This window comes from Euprymna scolopes, unplaced genomic scaffold, assembly GCF_053919585.1.
Source record: "Euprymna scolopes isolate OS-2025 unplaced genomic scaffold, ASM5391958v1 sca1, whole genome shotgun sequence".
NCBI lineage: Eukaryota > Metazoa > Mollusca > Cephalopoda > Sepiida > Sepiolidae > Euprymna > Euprymna scolopes.
The window spans coordinates 2,433,086-2,445,205 of record NW_027633102.1 but is presented as its reverse complement, the minus strand read 5'-3'; the positions used below and the strand labels follow the sequence as shown (position 1 = coordinate 2,445,205).

At 58.5% G+C, this 12,120-nt stretch overlaps 2 non-coding genes and 1 pseudogene across 2 annotated transcripts in view; all 3 read left to right on the top strand.

Moving 5' to 3' along the window:
• Nucleotides 1-5,414: 5,414 nt before the first annotated feature.
• On the top strand, nucleotides 5,415-7,779 carry LOC145273520 (small subunit ribosomal RNA; annotated as a pseudogene).
• A 395-nt stretch (nucleotides 7,780-8,174) lies between these two features.
• LOC145273380 (5.8S ribosomal RNA) lies at nucleotides 8,175-8,333 on the top strand. Its single transcript, XR_013866373.1, has one exon. It is a non-coding gene; the product is annotated as a 5.8S ribosomal RNA (ribosomal RNA).
• Nucleotides 8,334-8,925: 592 nt separating this feature from the next.
• The window catches only part of LOC145273231 (large subunit ribosomal RNA), a 5,722-nt gene continuing 2,527 nt past the window's right edge, over nucleotides 8,926-12,120 (top strand). Inside the window, exon 1 of the ribosomal RNA XR_013866257.1 lies at nucleotides 8,926-12,120. This exon is cut by the window's right edge and continues 2,527 nt beyond it. This is a non-coding gene — a ribosomal RNA (large subunit ribosomal RNA).

Here is a 12,120-nt window from a genome sequence, read left to right as displayed (position 1 = left end):
GTGGAGAGAGACCATTATTTCTCCGCGTGTTTTTTGTTTTTCCTCGATCCGTTCCGAACGAATATTATTTTTTATAATTAATTTTTTTCCTTCCTTAACTCTAGACTGGCTGTTTATTAAAATAAGTTGGAGTGAAAAAATGCTTACGGGTTCCGGCACCCGGCCGCAGTCGATGTCATTAACATGATTTCTTTTATAAACAAAGTTTTAAACTTATAGATGATAACATTCACATGAAAACCAAATCTCATTTATTAAGATTTTCGATAGATTGAAAATAATGATAAATTGATTTTAGCAGGGCTGCTGAGTTAGCTTATAGGAGCGAGCTAAAGTAAGAAAGAAACACGCCGAAACACACCGACCGGCACCCCCGACGACGACCACGGGTAAACGGCGGGACTTTGCCGCCTCTTAAGCAAGTTTGACTGACGACTACCACGGCTTTCGGCTAGGTAGGTAGGTAGGTAGTCCTCCTCCTCGGCCACCTAGCCGTCGTCGTCGATCGAGCGACCGGGTATATTCAAGACGCCTCTACCGACACCACCACACCAGCGGGCAGTTTAGCGAGCTTGCCAACTCCTCTGCCTCCTCAAGCGCTTCCAGACGCCTACCGACACCACATGCTGCTGGCTGGCTGTCTGTTGTTACAATGGAATTTAAAAAAAAAAACAAACAAAAAACCCCAACTCTATTAAGATTTTCGATAGTTGGAAAATAATAATAAATTAAGATTTTCGATAGATTGAAAATAATGATAATTGATTTTAGCAGGGCTGCTGAGTTAGCTTATAGGAGCGAGCTAAAGTAAGAAAGAAACACGCCGAAACACACCGACCGGCACCCCCGACGACGACCACGGGTAAACGGCGGGACTTTGCCGCCTCTTAAGCAAGTTTGACTGACGACTACCACGGCTATTCGGCTAGGTAGGTAGGTAGTCCTCCTCCTCGGCCACCTAGCCGTCGTCGTCGTCGATCGAGCGACCGGGTATATTCAAGACGCCTCTACCGACACCACCACACCAGCGGGCAGTTTAGCGAGCTTGCCAACTCCTCTGCCTCCTCAAGCGCTTCCAGACGCCTACCGACACCACATGCTGCTGGCTGGCTGTCTGTTGTTACAATGGAATTTAAAAAAAAAAACAAACAAAAAACCCCAACTCTATTAAGATTTTCGATAGTTGGAAAATAATAATAAATTAAGATTTTCGATAGATTGAAAATAATGATAAATTGATTTTAGCAGGGCTGCTGAGTTAGCTTATAGGAGCGAGCTAAAGTAAGAAAGAAACACGCCGAAACACACCGACCGGCACCCCCGACGACGACCACGGGTAAACGGCGGGACTAACTGTGACTCTCTTAAGGTGTGAGGAGGCTTTGCCTCTTAAGCAAGTTTGACTGACGCCTACCGACACCGGTCAGGTCGGCGAGGCTCCCGGCGGCCCCGAGCGGGGACCACAGGTTGCGGAAGGCGTCCAAGTGAGCGGCGGCGACGCCAGGAGGCCCCCGGGGTCGACTCCGCGGCCCCCGGGTCGGTGTGCGGGCCTCCAGAGCTCGATAAAGTAGTGGTGTCGCTAGCGGTCGAGAAGGCACTTTTCGACGCCTACTGCCACCCCCACATGGCGGTAGGCGCAAAACTGGAAATCGCCGACCAGAAATGTCGCTTCGTATAATCGACGTTTTTTTGACCACCATTTTCAGGTGTCGGAGGTGGGTCTGGACGAATACCACACCATTTCTGGGGTTCACAACCGCCCGGCTTCTCCGACATATGTTGGAAAGGAGTAGCGATCGAGCGAAGGGGGCTGTCGGTAGGCGGCCGCGGGTTGCATGTGTGCCCGGGACAGCACCCCCATCCAACTAAGGGGTGTCCCCCGGGGGCCAGGGGGACCTCGTCAGGTCGGCCGGGCGCTTCCAGACGCCTACCGACACCGGTCAGGTCGGCGAGGCTCCCGGCGGCCCCGAGCGGGACCACAGGTTGCGGAAGGCGTCCAAGTGAGCGGCGGCGACGCCAGGAGGCCCCCGGGGTCGACTCCGCGGCCCCCGGGTCGGTGTGCGGGCCTCCAGAGCTCGATAAAGTAGTGGTGTCGCTAGCGGTCGAGAAGGCACTTTTCGACGCCTACTGCCACCCCCACATGGCGGTAGGCGCAAAACTGGAAAATCGCCGACCAGAAATGTCGCTTCGTATAATCGACGTTTTTTTTGACCACCATTTTCAGGTGTCGGAGGTGGGTCTGGACGAATACCAACACCATTTCTGGGGTTTCACAACCGCCCGGCTTCTCCGACATATGTTGGAAAGGAGTAGCGATCGAGCGAAGGGGGCTGTCGGTAGGCGGCCGCGGGTTGCATGTGTGCCCGGGACAGCACCCCCATCCAACTAAGGGGTGTCCCCCGGGGGCCAGGGGGACCTCGTCCAGGTCGGCCGGGCGCTTCCAGACGCCTACCGACACCGGTCAGGTCGGCGAGGCTCCCGGCGGCCCCGAGCGGGACCACAGGTTGCGGAAGGCGTCCAAGTGAGCGGCGGCGACGCCAGGAGGCCCCCGGGGTCGACTCCGCGGCCCCCGGGTCGGTGTGCGGGCCTCCAGAGCTCGATAAAGTAGTGGTGTCGCTAGCGGTCGAGAAGGCACTTTTCGACGCCTACTGCCACCCCCACATGGCGGTAGGTGTAAAATCGGAATAGACCGGACCAGGAATGTCGAGGGGGAAAAAAATGACAAAGTCCTGGTGTGCCTAGGCGTCGAGAAGGCACTTTGCGACGCCTACCGACATCCCCATGTGGCAGTAGGCGTAAAACTGGAAAATCGCCGACCAGAAATGTCGCTTCGTATAATCGACGTTTTTTTGACCACCATTTTCAGGTGTCGGAGGTGGGTCTGGACGAATACCAACACCATTTCTGGGGTTTTCCAGTTTGAAAGTTTTATAAAACATGTTCGGTAGGAAGCACACTTTGGTGTGTCGGTTCGTCGGAGCAGCGACTCTTTGCCTCGTGGTGGTCCGGAACGTCTCTACGGGCTTGTCGCAAAGGCGTCAGAAAGTGGCATCTCCGCCGCCTAGGGCTGTCACCGTTATCGCTGTCGCCGCGCTCCAACTTGTTTTGATCCGCCGCCTTCGTTCCTGCCAACCGTGCGCCCGCTCATCGTCGTTAGGTTATAATACGTGGTACGTGTGTGTGCTTCTCCGTGGACCTAGGGCTGCTCGACGTGTCGAACGATATGTTGGAACAACTAACGGCTCCTTTTCCTGGTTCCATAGTCGTCGTGGTACCCGCGTCGTCAGCCATATCTATGTCCACCATGTTTAGCCGATACGTTTGCTGCAGCTTCTGCTTCCGCCTCAGCGTTCGCCGCTCTCAGCCGCCGCTGTTGTTGCTGCCGTTCTGCCATTCAACCACTACCTGCGAATCTTTCGATGATCGGCCGAACGACCCATCGCTGTGCGACCGATAAATCCTCCGGATTAGGGAGAAACGCCGCCGCTCTCTGCCGCCGTCGAACGGAAAAACGTACATTGTAACGAACGAACGAACGAACGAACGAATTAACGAACGAGCGAACAAACAAACAAAAATAGCCGCGGGGGATGCACTATGTAGATCCTGATCCCCTTGTAACCATACGTACGTTGTTCGATGCTCTCCCGTCCTGGAAGTCGCCGCAGCAAACAGAGGATGAGCAGCAGCAGGCGCCGCCGCCGTAACCGCCGCCTGCCTGCCGCCTCCTACTCCTGTCAGCGTCCGATCTCACAGCCGTGTGAACGTTCGCTGACACCCGATTTCTTTCCGTCTGGCAAAACCTTGGACGTCCCGCTCGCGGTACACGTGCTGCAGCGACTTCTCGTCCGACAACGCATAAGCGTCGACGTCTGCCGCCGCATCTTCTGATACGTGGACGGTGATAGCGCTAGTCCCTTCTTGCGCCACCTCCACCTTTGTTAGCGCCAAAGAAGATCGATCGAGCAGTCGTGGTCGCAGTCGATTAACCCGTTTTCACCGTCCGCAGTTCCCAAGCCGCCGATCAAGTCGTTGCTCTTCTTGTTCGTTCTTCCCATACCGTCGATTTGCACGGCTGCCGGATGAGCCATCCTCTGTCCGGCGAAGCGCTCACGTCAGTGATCGATACTTGCACCGACAGTCCTCCCGCTCGCGACTCGGTGCTCGAATCGGACTCGTTCGTTTTATCTCGATGCGATTGTGAAAAGGGGGACCGGTCGTCAATGTCGTGTGTGTCGACGATGTTGTTCGCCCGGTCCGCCGCGTTGTTGTCGTTTTTTTTTTTTTTTTTTTTTTTCCCCTAACGTTCGCCGTCGCACGGACGAAAGGGTGAGAAAAAAAAAAAAAAGCTCGAAAAAGCCGCCCAAAAAAATCGGACCGAGGAGCCGCTTGCGAGAACGCGCCATGTGCACGTTGTCTCTCCTCGGTTTTCCGAGCACGAACACGACGCCGGTCGGTCGGTCGGTCGACGAAGGCGACGACGAAGGTGACGGGAAAATTTACGCCGCCGCTGCCCTGGTCCAGCTCCTCCCCGATGACGGCTGTGATGTTGACGTTGACGTTGGCGACGACGACGACGACGACGGAGACGACGACGACGACGAGACGGCATCGATGGCGACCACGATGACGACGACCTCGACGAGTTCAGTCTGCACCTTGACCTCCGATGTCCGTGTGCACTGCCGTCGTGCTGTTTGTCGTTTGTCGTATGTATCGCTGTCAAGGGTGCCGTTGTCGTTGTTGTTGTCGACGTTGTTGCTTGCTCTCTCGTCTCGGTCGGTTGGTACGTTGATGACGACGACGACGACGAAGACGACGACGACGACGACGAGACGGCATCGATGGCGACCACGATGACGACGACCTCGACGATTCCAGTCTGCACCTTGACCTCCGATGTCCGTGTGCACTGCCGTCGTGCTGTTTGTCGTTTGTCGTATGTATCGCTGTCAAGGGTGCCGTTGTCGATGTTGTTGTTGTCGACGCTGTCGTCCTGTTCTCTCTTCTCGGCCGGCTGTGACGTGGACGTTGACGACGACGACGACGAGACGGAATCGATGGCGACCACGATGACGACGACCTCGGCGAGTTCAGTCTGCACCTTGACCCTCGATGTCCGTGTGCACTGCCGTCGTGCTGCTTGTCGTTTGTCGTATGTATCGCTGTCAAGGGTGCCGTTGTCGTTGTTGTTGTCGACGTTGGTCGCTTTCGTTCTTTGAGTCTCGGTCTCGGTCCAAGTCAGGGGAGAAACAAAAAAGAGGCCATCAGCGCGGGCAGCGCGCTTCTTCTGACGGCGAACCCCCTCGAAAAATAAATAAACACGTGCCCGTCGTTGTAGTTGTCTGTCTTATGTCGGTCGGTCGGTCGGTCGGTCTGTCGTTCTGTCGAAACAAAGTCCCAAATTCCAACGATACCTGGTTGATCCTGCCAGTAGTCATATGCTTGTCTCAAAGCTTAAGCCATGCAAGTGTAAGTTCACGCCACGCATTAGAACGGGCGAAACCGCGAATGGCTCAGGAACCGGACCTAATCCTCGGGACCGTATTCCTCCTCGGAGGCGATGGATAACTGTGGCAATTCTAGAGCTAATACATGTGACACAGGCCGCGATCGGTCGGCGCGCCGTCGTCGCCACGCCTCGCGCGCTGGCACCCGCGTCGGCCGTTCCGGGTCGCGGCGCTACATATTAGACTGAGACCGATGCGCGTCATTCCGTCCTCCCGTCGTCGGCGTTCCCGCTCGCGGGTCCGTTCGGTGGCGGGGCTCATAGGGCGGCGCGCTCCGCTTTGGTGACTCTGGATAACTCACTGGTCGATCGCACGAGCTTTCACGCCGGCGACGGGTCTCTCGAGGGTCCGCCTATCAACTGTCGACGGTCGGTTAAGTGCCTACCGTGGTTACTACGGGTAACGGGGAATCGGGGTTCGATTCCGGAGAGGGAGCATGCGAAACGGCTACCACATCCAAGGAAGGCAGCAGGCGCGCAAATTACCCACTCCCGGCACGGGGAGGTAGTGACGAAAAATAACGACGCGGGACTCTGTCGAGGCCCCGCGATCGGAATGAGTACACTTCAAATCCGTTAACGAGGACCAACCGGAGGGCAAGTCTGGTGCCAGCAGCCGCGGTAATTCCAGCTCCGGTAGCGTATATTAAAGTTGTTGCGGTTAAAAAGCTCGTAGTCCGAACTCGGGTTCGTGGTCGCGCAAGCGGCCCCGGGGCGGCGGCGCCATCGTCCGTCGTTGACTTTGGTCGTCCGTTCGCATTCCCGGCCCTTTCCGCCGGTGTCAACCGCTAGCATACCCGCCACGCGGTCCTGCCGGCGAGGTGGACGAGGAGGTCGTGATCGGGATCCGGGAAAAAAAAAACAAGTGGTCGTCGGTTCGGTTCCGGGAGTAGTCTAACGGGGGGGTGCTACGTGTGTGTGTTTGGGTGCGTTCATTCGCATCCCGCACTCTGACCCCCGCGCTTCTCTCCCTCTCCCTTTCCGCGCGTTCCTCTTTTTTTTGAACCCCCCGGTCCGCTCCGAGTCCCTGCTTCGTGTCTTGTCTGCGCGCGTGTTGCGGTCGGCGGTTTCTCCTCCAAGGGTGCTCTTAACCGAGTGTCCGCGGCGGCCGGTACGTTCACTTTGAAAAAATTAGAGTGCTCAGAGCGGGCTGTTCAAGCTTGCATACGATAAGCATGGAATGATGGAAGAGGGCCTCGTCTACGTCTGTCGGTCTCCGTCTACGGCGAGGCAATGATCGAAGGGAGCGGTCGGGGCCACTCGTATTGCGACGTTAGAGGTGAAATTCTTGGATCGTCGCAAGACGAACTGCAGCGATGGCGTGTGGCAAGCACGTTTTCCTCGATCAAGAGCGAAAGTCGGAGGTTCGAAGACGATCAGATACCGTCGTAGTTCCGACCGTAAACGATGCCGACCGGCGATCCGCCGGCGTTCGCTTCCATGACCCGGCGGGTAGCCTGCGGGAAACCAGAGTTCGGTTCCGGGGGGAGTATGGTTGCAAAGCTGAAACTTAAAGGAATTGACGGAAGGGCACCACCAGGAGTGGAGCCTGCGGCTTAATTTGACTCAACACGGGAAAACTCACCCGGTCCGGACACCGGTAGGATTGACAGATCGATAGCTCTTTCTCGATTCGGTGGGTGGTGGTGCATGGCCGTTCTTAGTTGGTGGAGCGATCCGTCTGGTTGATTCGATAACGAACGAGACTCCGGCCTGCTAACTAGTGCGCCGATGTCAGTGATTTTTACGGCGGGCTCGGCGTCCTCCGTGGCGCTCGGGTCCGGGTCGGTTTTCTCACGCACTTCTTAGAGGGACGGGTGGCAGAAAGCCACACGAGGCGGAGCGATAACAGGTCTGTGATGCCCTTAGATGTCCGGGGCCGCACGCGCGCTACACTGGAGGTATCAGCGGGGACTTCGCCCCGGCCCGAGAGGGTTGGGAAACCTCTGAACCACCTCCGTGATAGGGATCGGGGCCTGTAACCAACCCCGTGAACGAGGAATTCCCGGTAGGCGCGGGTCAACAGCCCGCGTCGATCACGTCCCTGCCCTTTGTACACACCGCCCGTCGCTACTACCGATCGAACGGTCCGGTGAGGTCCTCGGATCTGGCCGACGACGCCGCCGGGCAGTGCGCGACGTGTCCGTCACGACACTCGTGCATCTACGCCTCGGCGTTCGATGCCTGGAGAAGACGACCGAACCCGATCGTTTAGAGGAAGTAAAAGTCGTAACAAGGTTTCCGTAGGTGAACCTGCGGAAGGATCATTACCGTTTTCCCGTTCGAGACTGGTTTGTTGTTTTCGGCCTACCTCCTCTGTCTGTCGGCGTCAACGCCTCGAATGCGCGCAAACAAACCTATAAAAGGCGGAGCGAGAGATAGATTTGTGGTGACGCGGAGGTTTTTAAAGCCCAGCTCTTCTTGCTTGCTTCCGCGTCTTACCACCTGTTTGTTTTTTCGCCCACCGCAAGTGATGGCCGCTTCTTCTTTGCCTTGTCGCCGCTTTATCGTTTTTTTGTTTTTTTGCAGCCGCTGTGCCACCGCCGCTAGCTAAAAAAAACAAACTACTCGCGACATTGCAATGCCGTCACGCCTCCTCGCACAGACCTCCTCGCACACTACTAAATCTATATAAACAAAAACTAATATAAAAAACCAAGTGCTGAACCCTGGACGGGGGATCACTCGGCTCGTCCGTCCGATGAAGAGCGCGGCCAGCCGCGATAACTGATGCGAATTGCAGGACTCAGTGAACATCGACACCTCGAACGCACATTGCGGCCCCGAGATCCCTTGTCTCGGGGCCACGTCCGGTCGAGAGGCGGAACGTTACATGTCTTTCTCCGTTAACGAAACGACATCTTGCCGTCCCCGTGCCCGCCCGGTCCTCGGCACGGTGGTAACCGGGACGTCGCAGGAGCGAGTGACGAGGGGGAAGAAAAATAAAAAAAGAATTGACTCCTTTCAATGTCTTTTTTTTTTTTAAAACCCTCTCCGGCCTCCTCCTTCGTCTCCCGCTGGCAGACCGCGGAGTCTTTTCCCTTTTCGACCGCGTGAAGAAACACTGTGGAGGAGGAGCAGGAGGAGTCTGTCCGAAAGCAGCCGAAGGGAGACCAAAAAAAAAGTACCGACCTAACCGACTGCCGACGTAAGCGCCGCCTGCTCGTCTCGCTCTCTGCTCATGAAGGTGTCTCTCAGCGACGCCTCGAGCAGCGCGACGAGCACGGCCGTCGCACCGTAAAAAGGTGGCCGCGTCGTAGGCAACGCAACGTCGGATGGGGAGGACCCACGCTTTTTTTTAATTGTTGGCTTCTTCATTTTCGGTCGGACGGGCGCTATATCGGCCAGCCGTCGTCACACGGAGGGTACCGATCGAGATTCCTCTCCTCCAAACACCACACTCTACTAAAAACCGCCGCCCTCGGCTCGGACGAGACGACCCGCTGAACTTAAGCATATCGCTAAGCGGAGGAAAAGAAACCAACCGGGATTCCCTTAGTAACGGCGAGTGAACCGGGAGAAGCCCAACGCCGAATCCCGTCGCAAGTTAAGGCTTCGGGACGTGTGGCGCATGGGTCGAAGGCAGCCGTTCGTTTTCGTCTCGCATAGTTCGGAGTTCCCTCGATCGGGGCCGCCCGCGGCGGGTGCCAGGCCCATTCGGTGCGGACGGCGAGCGACGGCCTTCGATCCGAGAGTCGGGTTGCTTGGGAACGCAGCCCAAATCGGGTGGTAAGCTCCATCCAAGGCTAAATACCGGGACGAGTCCGATAGTCGACAAGTACCGTGAGGGAAAGTTTGAAAAGAACTTTGGAGAGAGAGTTCAAGAGAACGTGAAACCGCCCAGGGGTAAACGGGTGGGACCGCTCACCGCGATCGCCGGGGGGACTCAGTCCGGTGCTGCCTAGGCTCGAGCCCAAACTCGATGTGTGTTCTTGAAAGAGAGGCCGTCGCGGCACAGGTCGTCGTTCGTCGTGTCCGCGGGGGACTCGTTCCCCGCGGTTCCAGCTTTTGTGCCCGCGTCGCCGACGAAGGAGACGGGCCGCGTGGATAGCGGAAGGGAAACGTGGTGACGACCGCGGCGTCGGTAGGTGGCTGCGTCGGTTGGCTGCGACGGAGGGGACTCGTCCTCTCGATCGCTGCTGCCGCCGGGCCCTAACCCGCAGCATCCGTCGCCGCCGCTTCTTCTTTCCTCCTGCTCCCTCCGCGCGCGACTCCGCTGCACCCGTCCCCTTCATCATCGCTCGGCGTAATCATGGCGCGGGCGCTTCGGCGCGACCTCCGCGCGGCCGGCACCGGACGCACTTCCCCTCCGGTCCGTCGTCGCGACCCGTTCCCGGCGTGCAGGTCGAACACGCGGGTTTTTTCCGTAGGCGGCAGGCGTTTCATCACCCTGAAAACCCCCGTCTTCCCACCTTGTGAAGTCGGGGGCCACCGGCCGTCGGGCCCGCGAACGTAACTGACCCCTTCTGCCGGGAACGGAGGAAATCTGACACGATCCGTTACACGTGGCGAGCCGGTCCGTTTTGATCCCGCCGGAAGTCGCGTGCGGGCGACGCACTCTGTGTGTCGCTCCTTAGGCGCCCCACCGTCTCGGGCGCGTGCGCGATGAGAGGCGGGATAGGACTGGCGCGGCCTCGCCGTCACGCACCTCGCCGACGTTTCGGGTTCTTGTCGGGGGCAACCCCGCCCGCGCCCGTTTCCGTTTCCGGAGAGGTCGCTCGGCGACGCTTTTTACTCGAGCCGCCCGCCACCCCGGGTCAGCGACGTGCATCGGCAACCCACCCGACCCGTCTTGAAACACGGACCGAGGAGTCCTGGCCGTTCGCGAGTCGTAGGGGCCACCTCTGACTAACCCCGAAGGCGAAGCGAAAGCGAGAGAGAGCGTGTAGGAGGGCGTCGATCGGGAGAGGTGTCGTGGCAAAGTCGTCCGGGGGTCGTCGGGGGGTGTCGTCGGTCTCGTGCCGTCGTCTTCTCCTCGCCTCACCCGCCTCCGAGCCGTGCCCGATCCCGCCGGCGCGGCGTTTTCGGCCTTCCGCCGTCGCTGCTGCGGTGCCCGCAACTTTTCCTTTTTTCTCTCTTCCCGAGAGAGATAGGAGAGGGAAGGCTCGTGGCTGACGTGCGGTTGTTTTCCCTCCTCCCCGAGAGGGGACCGGCGCATCTTCCAAAAAGGGGAATTGCCGGGCGCCAGCTTCCATATCCTCCTTCCGCCCATCGGTGAGATCCCGCGGCTTGAACTAGTCCTATTTTGTCGTCGAGTTTAGGCGCTGCGCGCGGGCGCATCACCCCCGGGTCGGTTTCCCCTTTTTCCGAGTACGACTCGGCCGACTCTGGCGTAGCGAGCGACCAGGGACCCGAAAGATGGCGATCCACGCCCCGGTCGGGATGAAGCCAGAGGAAACTCTGGTGGAAGTCCGAAGCGCCTCTGACGTGCAAATCGATCGTCGGAACCGGGTGTAGGGGCGAAAGACCAATCGAGCCGTCTAGTAGCTGGTTCCCTCCGAAGTTTCCCTCAGGATAGCTGGCGCTCGATCGTCGCAATTCCATCCGGTAAAGCGAACGATTGGAGGCCCCGGGGCCGTTCACGGCCTCGACCTACTCTCGAACTCGGAACGGGTGGAACGGGCCGACTCTCCCGAACGACGGAGCCGACCCATCCGGCCGCCGCCGCCAGCACGCTTCGCTGGGCGGTTGTCACCTCGAATGCGAGTGCCAAGTGGGCCACTTTTGGTAAGCAGAACTGGCGCTGTGGGATGAACCAAACGTCCGGCTAAGGTGCCTAACGCGACGCCCATGAGATCCCCGAAAGGGTGTCGGTCGATATAGACAGCAGGACGGTGGCCACGGAAGTCGGAATCCGCTAAGGAGTGTGTAACAACTCACCTGCCGAATCGACCGGCCCCGAAAATGGATGGCGCTGGAGCGACGGACCGATGCCGGACCGTCGCGGCGAGGAGCGATGAACTTTCGCGCCGAAACGATGCCGCGACGAGTAGGAGGGCGCCGCGGCGAGCACGGAAGCCTAGGGCGCGAGCCCGGGTGGAGCCGACCGCGGGTGCAGATCTCGGGGTGGTAGTAGCAAATATTCGAACGAGACCTTCGAAGACCGAAGTGGAGAAGGGTTCCGTGCCAACGGCGGTCGAGCACGGGTCAGTCGGTCCTAAGACGCGGGCGAAAGTCTTCCCGAAAGGCGCCGGATCCGTTATGAAAGTGAAAGCGATCGAATCGAATCGAATCAAAAGCCCAAACAAAAACAAAGCGGCCGGCCTCCCGTCGAAAGGGAATCGGGTTAATATTCCCGAACCCGGACTCGGAGAGGGCCCGGGGGTGGCGACGCTGTCGGCAGCGATGTCGGCGGCGCCCGTCGCTTCCCGGGCGAAACCGCGGTGACGCAAGCGAGCCCGGAGACGTCGCCGGGAGCCCCGGGAAGAGTTCTCTCTTCTTCGTAAAGGACCATGTCCGTGGAATCGGCTCGTCCGGAGATACGGAAAAGGTACCTGTAGAGCGCCGCGGCTCGGGCGGCGTCCGGTGCGCTTTCGGCGGCCCTGGAAAATCCGGGTCCGGTTTTCGCAGCTCTCGAGTCGGTCCGTACCCACCATCCGCAGCAGGTCTCC